Source organism: Coregonus clupeaformis, unplaced genomic scaffold (genome assembly GCF_020615455.1).
Source record: "Coregonus clupeaformis isolate EN_2021a unplaced genomic scaffold, ASM2061545v1 scaf0665, whole genome shotgun sequence".
In the NCBI taxonomy this organism is placed as follows: domain Eukaryota; kingdom Metazoa; phylum Chordata; class Actinopteri; order Salmoniformes; family Salmonidae; genus Coregonus; species Coregonus clupeaformis.
This window is the reverse complement of record NW_025534120.1, coordinates 11,572-24,482: the sequence shown is the minus strand read 5'-3', so window position 1 is coordinate 24,482 and position 12,911 is coordinate 11,572. Positions and strand designations below refer to the sequence as shown.

Below are 12,911 nucleotides of genomic sequence, written 5' to 3'. Positions count from 1 at the left end.
GAGCTTTTGCAAGTGAGCTATAGTGTTGTGCTGAACTGTAAGACTGTTTTGCCAAATGATCTTAGAGTTTTGAGAATGTAATTTCTGTTTCAAGAAATGAGCCAAACCAATGGAGAAAAACTGTAAGCAAACCAGATCACACAATTGTCTTGTTTTTTTTATTTAAGGATAGCCAGGGGCACACTCCAACACTCAGACATAATTTACAAACGAAGCATTTGTGTTTAGTGAGTCCACCAGATCAGAGGCAGTAGGGATGACCAGGGATGTTCTCTTGATAAGTGTGTAAATTGGACCATTCTCCTGTCCTGCTAAGCATTAAAAATGTAACGAGTACTTTTGGGTGTCAGGAAAAATGTATGGAGTAAAAAATACATTATTTTCTCTAGGAATGTAGTGAAGTAAAAGTAAAAGTAATCAAAAATATAAATAGTCAAGTAAAGTACAGATACCGCAAAAAACTACTTAAGCAGTACTTTGAAGTATTTTTACTTAAGTATTTTACACCATTGGCTAAAATGTATAACTGATTGACTCCATTTAGCTATTGGCATTAGATGGTCAGATAGATATAGATAGATGGATGGATGGATGGATTGACTGACAGACAGACAGACAGACAGACAGACAGACAGACAGATAGATAGATAGATAGATAGATAGATAGATGTGACTTCTGTATGACATTAGTTGACATAACTCAACACAGACTACCCTGCCTGTTGCCCCTGTAATGTTTGGTTGATGTATATGCTGTACACACCTGCTTGTTGATGCAACACTTTCTTTGTCCTCAGCTCCTCCTGTCAACCCTACTCATCATCGAAGACCCTCCTTCAGAGTTGGCTGTTTTGGCAACTTTCACCCGCCCGGCCCTCTCCTGCCGCTGTCTGCTGTCTGCTGCGTTCAATTCCTGCTCTCATAGCCGGGGACAGCTTGACTTTGAACTCCGAAAGACTAAAGGCCGGAGCTAGCTAGCTGTAAACCATATAGCTACAAACATCACAGACAGCCTACAGTGCGGGAAAGGGAGCCCGTGCACACAGCTTCTGGATGTGTTATTGCAAAGATACTGATCTCTTTTTATCTGTCGTTATCGTGTCTTCCAAAGAAAGAGCCACATGTTGAACTTAGTTTAAAATCAGCGCTGAGTAACCAAATTAAACCTCACCCTGTCATTAGTGAAGCAGGTTTCCCTGGTGGTCTAGTGGTTAGGATTCGGCGCTCTCACCGCCGCGGCCCGGGTTCGATTCCCGGTCAGGGAACATACAATTTTTTCACTCACAACAACGCTCATATTTTAAATGCTACAAATGTGGATGTAAATCCACATTTGATCAATTGTATTTGAAAGCGAACGTTTTGTTTCTGCTATCCTTGTGTCTGCCTCATGTCTTTGTTTCAATGTGTGCTGTTTTTCTGTTTTATTTTTCTTAGTTATTTCTTTGTTTTACATTATTATTTTGTATGTTTCACTGTTGCATGTTCAGATACTGTTAAACGCTACCACGCCACCGTTTGGGAATCGTTGTACATTTTCCCTGGTAGTGTCTAACTAAACCACAGATCGAAAAATTAGACAGATATTTCACCGGATGTATAAATGTGAAGCATCCGGTTGACGTTTCTACTCGCTACCAAATATGGTGCTGAGTGGAAGCCCAGTGGCCGGCAGTGGGAGAAGATGGAGCGAGATGGATTTTGGCCGACATTCTGCTAATTTTCTCATCGATTAAATATTTGATCTCAATACAGTTTTCTGTTTCCAACACTAAAATCTGTTACAAACAGTGTGGACTAAGTTTAGTAGACTTTACCCTTTGCCAAACTTTTTATAAAATGGTGTTGTTTATAAGGAGTGAAAGGGTGACTTATTACACACGTCCACTTCACAGAGTAGGCGTTCCCTAACAGAAATATGCAAATATATGCTAGAACGCACCAATAGGCTCTCGCTAGCTCGTGCTTGGCTCTGCCCACCTCCTTGCATGTTCTGCCCGCTATGATTAATTTTCTCCCATTGGAAAGGACAGGCTGTGGTCCATCTTGGGTTAGTTAGACAAATCTTTGACTAAAACAGTAGAAACTCCGACGTCTCGTTTTATGCCTTAAGTAACCATCTGTCTTATGTAACAATACCAAACGTAAACATATCATACTAAATGGAGTCTATCAGAATTTACATACAGAAAAATATGAAATGCTCTGAGACCAGGCTGGGGAGCAGGGAGGAGTGGGGGAGAGACAGGCTATAGTAGACCAATAGCTGCCATAGCTAAGCTATTCATCATCCGATATGATTATGTCGTACCTGTGTTGGACTGCATCAAAGCGGGGACGAAGAAGCTAGTTAAGCCAGCTAACGTTAGCTAGCTAGGCTAACTATGCTGCAGTGCATGCACTTTCTCATCCTACAGTTACAAATAACACACTCCATTCATAATATGAAGTAGCAGCCTGCCTACCTGTTGGCTCTTGGTCATTGTAGCCTATCCTTCTCCTTTAACTTTTAATTCCATCTTTCCTTGATTAGATATCTCCTAACTATGGCCACACATGGAGCAAGGCTCTATGACTGTAACCTATTGCCGCTTTGATGATTTATGATTGAAAAGCAAGAGCAGCAGGATAAAAGATACAATCTCTCTCTCTCTCTCTCTCTCTCTCTCTCTCTCTCTCTCTCTCTCTCTCTCTCTCTCTCTCTCTCTCTCTCTCTCTGCCTCTCTCTCTCTCTCTCTCTCTCTCTCTCTCTCTCTCTCTCTCTCTCTCTCTCTCTCTCTCTTGATCTGTAAGGGCCCTTCCAGACAAGTCAGTTAAAATTACACATACCCCTGACAATCAGATCCGACCCAAACCCGTGACATTATTTAGAATTCTGGATTCAGACACGGATTTGGTCTCGTGTATTCGGGTACAGGTGGATCCGTGAAGGCCTCTAATAGAAACTCTGGTGGTGTCTAACTAAACAGTAGAAACAGGAGACCCATGGGGCGGCGCACAATTGGCCCGGCGTCTTCCAGGGTAGGGGAGGGACTGGCCGGCAGGGATGTAGCTCAGTTGGTAGAGCATGGCGTTTGCAACGGCAGGGTTGTGGGTTCGATTCGCACGGGGGGCCAGTATGAAAAAAATAAAAAATAATGTATGCACTCACTAACTGTAAGTCGCTCTGGATAAGAGCGTCTGCTAAATGACTAAAATGTAAAAAATGTAGAAACTCTGGTGGTGTCTAACTAAACAGTAGAAGGTAGGTAGCTTAGTGGTTAAGAGCGTAGTGCCAGTAACCGAAAGGTTGCTGGTTCTAATCCCTGAGCCGACTAGGTGAAAAATCTGTCGATGTGCCCTTGAGCAAGGCACTTAACCCTAATTGCTCCTGTAAGTCGCTCTGGATAAGAGCGTCTGCTAAATGACTAAAATGTAAAATGTAAAATGTAGAAACTCTGCCCTCTGGTGGTGTGTCTGATTATAATACATTGGCTTACTTACAGTATGATTCACATCACATTCTGACCCATGAAACACACCTGATTGTCTGTCATTGGTCCTCATTGAATTGGTTTTGTGAATGAATGTGTTTTTTCTTCTTGACATTCTACTTAAATTCAATTATATTCTATTCCCGTCAATTCTATTGTATTGTCATTGGTTCTCGTTGAACTGGTTTTGTGAATGAATGTGTTTTCTTCTCGACATTGTAATTTATTCACAGGTTGCACCTCCGTCACTTGGTCGCGTCACGCCATTGCTATGAACGTTCTCAAGCCGCCCTCTATCAGCGGTGCCCTAAAGGGGTGATAAACCCAGTCATTCTGGACGGTGGCTAACGACCGTTTAGTCTAAATTACACTATAGCGTCCTGGAAATACGATGCCATTGCTAAAGGAGTCAAATATTTTAGTAGGAAACAACTTTGCCAGAATTATCATGTTGTCAAATGTATTTTAGACAGATGGCAATGTTGTCATTAGCTAACAAAGTTCGTCCAAAATATATTTTACATTTACATTTTAGTCAAAAATAGCTAGCAATGCTAACGTTAGCTAGCTAAAATCCAGCGGCCTCCCCTCAATCTTAGCTAGCAATGCTAACGTTAGCTAGCTAAAATCCAGTGGCCTCCCCTCAATCTTAGCTAGCTAGCGAACGTTATACTGCATCTAAAGTCAATCTGGTGACATAGAAATGATGACAAAAGGTTTTCCTACTAATTATTTGCCTCCTTTTGAATGTCATTATTGTATTTCCAAGCCACTGTAATGCAGTGTTGATGAAATCTTCATCAGCTCTCACTGACGATGCATTGAGTAGAATGCTCAGTCAGGCATCAGTCCAAAACGAATGTTCAAAACAATATTGTGATGAAACAATGCAACCCATGAATAAGTTCTGTACTGTAATAAGTTCTACTGTACTACTGTACTCAATGAAAGAAGAGAAGAGTTGTAAGGTTTTCATCAACAGCACTTCTCATCACAATAAAAACACAACAGGAAATTACTTGTACATTTTATTCTCTATCAGCCATACACACACTGCAGCATTTTATTAATATACCTTTTAATAAACTAATACATGCCCTCGTAGATATTTATATATGTATAATATCATTTATGTTTATAACTGCCGTCACCACGGAAACAGGATGCTGATTGGTTAAATTTAAAAGCCGACCGACCCGTCACAGTGAACTTCCACTAGTTTTGCATTTGTATCACTTTGTTATTTTTTGACATGTCACTCACAGTAACTAGTGATATTAGTGAAGTAAATACATTATACAGTAGCTATGCTCTGAGCTGTGAATGATGCCGTGTATACATACTTTACACCTGCTTGACCTTTCAACCTGCTTGACCACACCTCTAGTCAGGTGTGTCTCTGTCCTGTACCTGCCCTCATACACTTTCTACATGGGCCTTTCCCATTGGCTAGACATACAGAATCCAGCCTACATGGGGCTGTCTGATTGGCTACAAATACTGTATTCTGCCTAGGTGGGCCTTTCCCATTGGCTAAACATACTATTTCCTGTGTCCTGTGCCCAAAGCGTGGAGGTGCGCCCCCCTGACAGTCAGGAGTGCAACGTGGTTGTCGTGAAATAAAGTTCATTTTCTCTGCTCATGTCGTCAAATTCACACACACACACACACACACACACACACACACACACACACACACACACACACAACCACTAACACCTGGTCCCACACTCCCAAGGGCCGATAAGTAATCAATAATCACATTGATAAATCAAACTAAGAACCAATCAGAGAAGCCCTCGTACCAACCTCGGCCCGCGTCCCAAATGGCACCCTATTCCCTATATAGTGCACTACTTTAGACCAGAGAATGGCACCCTATTCCCTACGTAGTGCACTACTTTAGACCAGAGAATGGCACCCTATTCCCTATATAGTGCACTACTTTAGACCAGAGAATGGCACCCTATTCCCTATATAGTGCACTACTTTAGACCAGAGAATGGCACCCTGTTCCCTACGTAGTGCACTACTTTAGACCAGAGAATGGCACCCTGTTCCCTACGTAGTGCACTACTTTAGACCAGAGAATGGCACCCTGTTCCCTACGTAGTGCACTACTTTAGACCAGAGAACGGCACCCTGTTCCCTACATAGTGCACTACTTTAGACCAGAGAACGGCACCCTGTTCCCTACGTAGTGCACTACTTTAGACCAGAGAACGGCACCCTGTTCCCTACGTAGTGCACTACTTTAGACCAGAGAATGGCACCCTGTTCCCTACGTAGTGCACTACTTTAGACCAGAGAATGGCACCCTGTTCCCTACGTAGTGCACTACTTTTGACCAGGGCCCTGTGGGCTCTGCATAGGGAATAGGTTACCATTAGTGACACAGGCCTCTTCATATCAGAGGACTGTTTCTAAACGAGACAGTCGTGATCACACCTTATCAACTTATTCACAGCGTATTCACCATTGGGAAAAAGAAATTAAAATAAAGGAATTTCCTAATAAAAAGGAATCATCAAGTCTCCATAACAAATCGGCAAACGAAACTAGTTCCTTATCTAGCTAGTGAACTGAACCAAAACCACAAAAGAAGAAGAACTCCAAAAACAAGGAAAGAATTCAAAACAATAACTGCTGCTTTTACCAACCACTCCCGTCATAGCAGCAAGTCAGGTCTGACACACACACAAATTCACATGCACACACGTCAAACAATGAGACGAGGTTGGAAATGCCACAAACCATAGAGAGAAATACCAAGAGAGAGGTTTAAAAGACAGGAAGAAAGATAGATACATAGACAGACAGACAGAGAGAGAGAGAGAGAGAGAGAGAGAGAGAGAGAGAGAGAGAGAGAGAGAGAGAGAGAGAGAGAGAGAGAGAGAGAGAGAGAGAGAGGTAGAGAGAGAGAGAGATAGAGAGAGAGAGAGAGAGAGAGAGAGAAAGAGAGACAGAGAGAGAGACAGAGAGAGAGAAAGAGAGCGAGAGAGAGAGAAAGAGAGAAAGCGAGAGAGAGAAAGAGGGAAAGAGAGAAAGAGAGAGAGAGAGAGAGAGAGAGCGAGAGAGAGAAAGAGAAAGAGAGAGAGAGAGAGAGAGAGAGAGAGAGAGAGAGAGAGAGAGAGAGAGAGAGAGAGAGAGAGAGAGAGAGAGAGAGAAAAGGATCAAGGCTAGATATCATTACCACTATCTCAGCTATGATCGTCACCAGCTAACAGACCAATCATGACTACTCTAGCCGGTAACAGAGGGGACTAATAAGGTTGCCTAGGTTACGGATGACAATCGTTTTTTTTTCTCCACATATTTAGATATAGCTACTTTCTGAAGACAGGTAGAACACGAACACTAAACACTCTAGCAGCAGGAAGCAGGAAGCAGGGATTGGGGTTCAGGGGTGCTACAGGTGACATCGTGATATCTGACCTTTTTTAAAGAAAGGTCAATATGAGGAAGAGGAAGTGATCTAGTTTTCATGTAGTAGTAAGAATAACTAAGAACTGTAGTCCTAGTGATAGGTAGTGTTGTGAGGTGAATATCATAGCGTCTGTTAGTCCATCCACCTACTCTAGCAGTACAACACATACATGACTAATGTCTGTCTGCGTTCTACCACCGCATCAATATCCAATACATACAGAACAAACATGGGACAAACTGAATTCATCAACCACAAACTCTCTTTGGTCACAACAAAAAGGCAAAAGAAAAACACAGAAAGAAAGAAAGAAAAAGAAAGAAAGAGAGCAATAACCAGCCGAGCAGCTGAGACCAAACAGTAGTGATTGTTGAAACAGGAAGACGGTGGCAGGACTGAGGTGCACTGGAGCACTCTGGGATTGCATGTGCCTGATGCATAGGATTGGTGGATCTTCAGGGAAAGGGGTGTGGTCAGAGGGCGGACAGGAAGCTAGCGAGGCGATGAAGGAGGCCTGTTATGCCGTTTCTCCCCTCTCCTCCTCCTTCCCTTCTCCTCCTCCTCACAGTAGAGGTGGATGAGGTGATGAAGGTGCTGCTGGAGGTTGTGGAGTCGTGACCCATCAGAGAGGTCGTCTAGTCGCTCCAGGAGGCTCCCCCCCCACACTACTGTCCGTCTCTGGGTACGCCTCTTACACATCTTGGCCCTGAGAGAGGGGGGAAGAGAGAGGAGAGGTAGAGCAAGAGAGAGGAGGACAGAGAGAGAGGAGAGAGAGAGAGAGAGGAGAGAGAGAGAGAGAGAGAGAGAGAGAGAGAGAGAGAGACAGAGAGAGAGAGAGAGAGAGACAGAGACAGAAAGAGAGAGAGAGAGAGAGAGAGAGAGAGAGAGAGACAGAGACAGAGACAGAGAGAGAGAGAGAGAGAGAGAGAGAGAGAGAGAGAGAGAGAGAGAGAGAGAGGGAGAGACAGATAGAGGGTGATTAGAACCTCTGATAATCAAACTAAAAGCATGGAGAAACAACAGCAAAGGGAAGATAGGCAGAAACGGACGGCAACGCAGGAAGTAAAAGAGAACATTAGAAGGAAAGAGACAGTGACTATTCAACAGCTATCAACAGTTATCAACCGTTATCAACAGTTATTAACAGTTATCAACAGTGATTAACAGTTATCAACAGTTATCAACTCCACAACATGCGTTTTGAACCATTTGCTTGATGTAATGATGTGGTTCTTTTAGCACCCACTACTGGTCATCATCAGTAACTTCACCTCCATGGTCCCTTCACACCACATTGACTGGAGATTCTCCTTTGTTAGTCAACACTCACTCACACTCACAGACACACACAAACATACACTTGCAACAAAAACACCCACGCACGCATGCACACACACACACTTGAAACAAAAACACACAGACGCGCGCACACACACACACGCAACATGAACACGCACACACACAAACACACACACATACACACGCACACACACACACACACACACACACACACTTCCTGATGACAGATCCGTGATCCTTGACAGTCTCTCTCTCCTCCACTAGAGGGAGATCTGCTCTGCTAAAGCCCCCTATGTACCCCAGAGCCTGAGAGAGATGGAGGGAGAGATGGAGGGAGAGATGGAGGGAAGAGATGGAGGGAGAGCTGGAGGGAGAGATGGAGGGAGAGACGGAGGGAAGAGACAGAGGGAAGAGATGGAGGGAAGAGATGGAGGGAGAGATGGAGGGAAGAGATGGAGGGAGAGATGGAGGGAAGAGATGGAGGGAGAGATGGAGGGAAGAGATGGAGGGAGAGATGGAGGGAGAGATGGAGGGAAGAGATGGAGGGAGAGTTGGAGGGAGAGATGGAGGGAAGAGACGGAGGGAGAGATGGACGGAGAGATGGAGGGAGAAATGGAGGGAGAGATGGAGGGAGAGATGGACGGAGAGATGGAGGGGAGAGATGGAGGGGAAGAGATGGAGAGAGAGATGGAGGGAAGAGATGGATGGAGAGATGGAGGGAGAGATGGAGGGAGAGATGGAGGGGAAGAGATGGAGGGAGAGATGGAGGGAGAGATGGAGGAGAGATGGACGGAGAGATGGACGGAGAGATGGAGGGAGAGATGGAGGGAGAGATGGACGGAGAGATGGAGGGAGAGATGGACGGAGAGATGGAGGGAGAGATGGAGGGAGAGATGGACGGAGAGATGGAGGGAGAGATGGAGGGAGAGATGGAGGAGAGACGGAGAGAGAGATGGAGGGAGAGATGGAGGAAAGAGATGGAGGGAGAGATGGACGGAGAGATGGAGGGAGAGATGGAGGGAGAGATGGAGGAGAGACGGAGAGAGAGATGGAGGGAGAGATGGACGGAGAGATGGAGGGAGAGATGGAGGGAGAGATGGAGGAGAGACGGAGAGAGAGATGGAGGGAGAGATGGACGGAGAGATGGAGGGAGAGATGGAGGGAGAGATGGAGGGAGAGACGGAGAGAGAGATGGAGGGAGAGATGGACGGAGAGATGGAGGGAGAGATGGAGGGAGAGAACAACCTGTCTAATAGCTTCTGATGCTGGTGCTCCATCACAACAGCCAGCACACATAGCTAGGAGGAGTTGAAGAGAGATGGAGGGAAGAGAAGGTGATGGTGGTCCGTTCCCAACCTGTCTAATGGTGAAGGTGATGGTGGTCCGTTCCCAACCTGTCTAATGGTGAAGGTGATGGTGGTCCGTTCCCAACCTGTCTAATGGTGAAGGTGATGGTGGTCCGTTCCCAACCCGTCTAATACCCAGCATTTCTAACTCAGAGTCTAAGGAGTAGGAGAGAATGGAGGGAAGAGAGGAGTCTTTCTGATATTAAGGAGAAAATGGTGGCATGATACTGAGGAGAAAATGGTGTCATGATATTGAGGAGAAAATGGTGTCGTGATACTGAGGAGAAAATGGTGTCATGATACTGAGGAGAAAATGGTGTCATGATACTGAGGAGAAAATGGTGTCATGATACTGAGGAGAAAATGGTGTCATGATACTGAGGAGAAAATGTTGTCATGATACTGAGGAGAAAATGGTGTCATGACACTGAGGAGAAAATGGTGTCGTGATACTGAGGAGAAAATGGTGTCATGATCCTGAGGAGAAAATGGTGTCGTGATACTGAGGAGAAAATGGCATCTCGTAATGAAGCAGTGTCAGTGCTTATAAGGTAAATAGTTACATTATTTTGTAAATTTCGAGTACTTGAATTAGATGATAAGTAAATGAATACAAACCTTGAATTGAGTACTCGCGCCCATTCCTAGTTTCTGATTGGTTGTGGTATATAACTGCCACAGAAACAGTGTTTCTGATTGGTTGTGATGTATAACTGCCACAGCAACAGTGATTCTGATTGGTTTGTTGTGTATAACAAACACCACTACGGCTATTCTGATTGGCTGGTTAGAGGCTGACCTGTGTGAAGTCGTCCCGGGCCGTGGGGAGTTCAGAGGTCAGGGCGGGGTCACTGTGGTGCGTCTCGGTCCACTGCCCCTCCACCGCCGTGTTCCGCTCCACACGGCTGACTTCGCGACCTTCAGCTGACTCCTCCCCCCACACTGAGTCAGACTCACGCTCAGAAAACATCACCTGGAGGGGACAGGAAGGAAAGATTGCAATAACATAAAATACAAAATGTAATTGGTCTTGTGTGGCTCAATCCCACACATACTAAAATGTATACCCACACTACTGTAAGTGGCTAGACACAGGTACACATCGACACACACACATCCAGATAGACACAGGTACACACAGACACACATACATACATCCAGATAGACACAGGTACACAGACACACACACACATACAGATAGACACAGGTACACACAGACACACACACATGCAGATAGATACAGGTACACACAGACACACACACATCCAGATAGACACAGGTACACACAGACACACACACACACATGCAGACACACTGGCTATAACCAAATGATCATACTATTTCGTAGGCTTTTGGGGTAAGAGACAATAGACATTTCTCTAAATGTAGTTATCTTTTAACTGCCAGGATGTCATACTAATTTCAGCCTTTCCTGTAGTATGAGCTCACTGCACACTATTGAGGAAGAGAACCGTTTTTTTGTTTTGCCTTTCTGACAACCACAAAGGGGGCGTGGTGTAATGCAGTGTTTCCCTACACTGGGGACCTAAAGGGGGTGCGTTCTAGAACTAACATACCCGGTTCTACGAATCAAAGGCTTGAGGAGTGTGTTGATCAGGTGTGGGCAAAAAACCTCACTGAGCACCTCTTTGGGTCCCCAGGACTAGTGGTGGAAAACGTACCCAACTGTCATACTTGAGTAAAAGTAAAGATACCTTTAATAGAAAATGACTCAAGTAAAAGTGAAAGTCACCCAGTAAAATACTACTTGAGTAAAAGTCTAAAAGTATTTGGTTTTAAATATACTTAAGTATCAAAAGTAAATGTACATGTAAAAGTATAAATAAATAATAACTTATTTTCAGCAAACCAGACGGCACAATTTTCTTGTTTTTTTTAATCTACAGATAGCCAGGGGCACACTCCAACACTCAGACATCATTTACAAACGAAGCATGTGTTTAGTGATTCCGCCAGATGAGAGGCAGTAGGGATGACCAGGGATGTTCTCTTGATCAGTGCGTGAATTGGACCGTTTCCCTGTCCTGCTCAGCATTCTAAATGGAACCAGTACTTTTTTGGAGTAAAAAGTACATTATTTTCTTTAGGAATGTAGTGAAGTAAAAGTAAAAGTTGTCAAAAATAGAAATAGTCAAGTAAAGTACAGATACCCCAAAAAACTACTTAAGTAGTACTTTAAAGTATTTTTACTTAAGTACTTTACACCACTGAGTCTAGGTGAATGGCAAGGCACTGGCGTGATGAACTGCCCTTGCTGTCTCTGCCTGGCCGGCTCCCATCTCTCCAGTGGGATTCTCTGCCTCTGATCCTATTATAGGGGCTGAGTCACTGGCTTACTAGTGCTCTTTCATGCCGTCCCTAGGAGGGGTCCGTTACGTCGTGCCAGGCTTTTTTCACTATACTCGACTGGAGTGGGTGGAGTCATCTTCTGACGTCATCTTCATGTCCGGTCTTGCGCCCCCACGGTAAAGTACAGATACCCCCATAAAAACGTCTTAAGTAGTACTTTAAAAGTATTTTTACTTGAGTACTTTACACCACTAATTATATACTTTACACCACTGATTATATACTTTACACCACTACCTAGGACCAGGATTGGGAAACACTGATGTAATGAATGAATGACAGAACCAAACATTTTCATAATGTCCATGTGTGATTACCTTTCTGAACACCGCTGTCCATGTTCATCTGTGTACTGCTCCTCTGTCGAGTCTGAGGGGGATGTCAGTCATCTCATCCGCCTGTAGAGGGAGACAGACACACGCAGTCAGCACCTGTCGTTACACGGATTCACCACAGGATTGTGCTGTCATTTTCATGAGGGCACACAACAGGAAAACGTTTTTAAACTGTTTTGCAAGGGAAAATGAAAATGAGATTTTTTTTCCGTTTCAACACAGCAACCCAACCCAACACAGCATCTCAACACAGCATCCCAACACAGTATCCCAACACAGCATCCCAACACAACATCCCAACACAGCATTCCCAACAGATGAACCCAACACAGGAACCCAACACAGCAAAACGAGACAAAAGATATTGTTATAGACAAGTAAGTAATGACTCAAGTGTGAAAAGTAAAAAATACACAAAATACACACATCATTGTGTCAGATATAAGAATTCTTGTCAGTCAGTACAAAATACACACATTGCATACTGGACTAAAAAACACTGGATCAGACAGAGGTCTCCCATTCATCACAAAAAAAGAGAGGAAAACTCATCATGCTGTTTGTTAAACAATCACAAAATAAGTTGAAAGCGTTCTCCTCAAACCACACTGAGACCTCGATTGGGGACACATCACTACATGCTGAGGCACCAAGCCGGACC

General features: G+C 44.2%; 1 long non-coding RNA gene and 1 other non-coding gene across 2 annotated transcripts; one reads left to right on the top strand and one right to left on the bottom strand.

Moving 5' to 3' along the window:
* Positions 1–1,193: 1,193 nt before the first annotated feature.
* Positions 1,194–1,265, top strand: trnae-cuc. The gene has a single exon. It is a non-coding gene; the product is annotated as a tRNA-Glu (tRNA).
* Positions 1,266–6,574: 5,309 nt separating this feature from the next.
* Positions 6,575–12,281, bottom strand: LOC123485384. Its single transcript, XR_006658992.1, has 3 exons — positions 12,233–12,281; positions 10,345–10,518; positions 6,575–7,606 (listed from the first exon to the last, which is right to left on the bottom strand). It is a non-coding gene; the product is annotated as an uncharacterized LOC123485384 (long non-coding RNA).
* Positions 12,282–12,911: the final 630 nt, after the last annotated feature.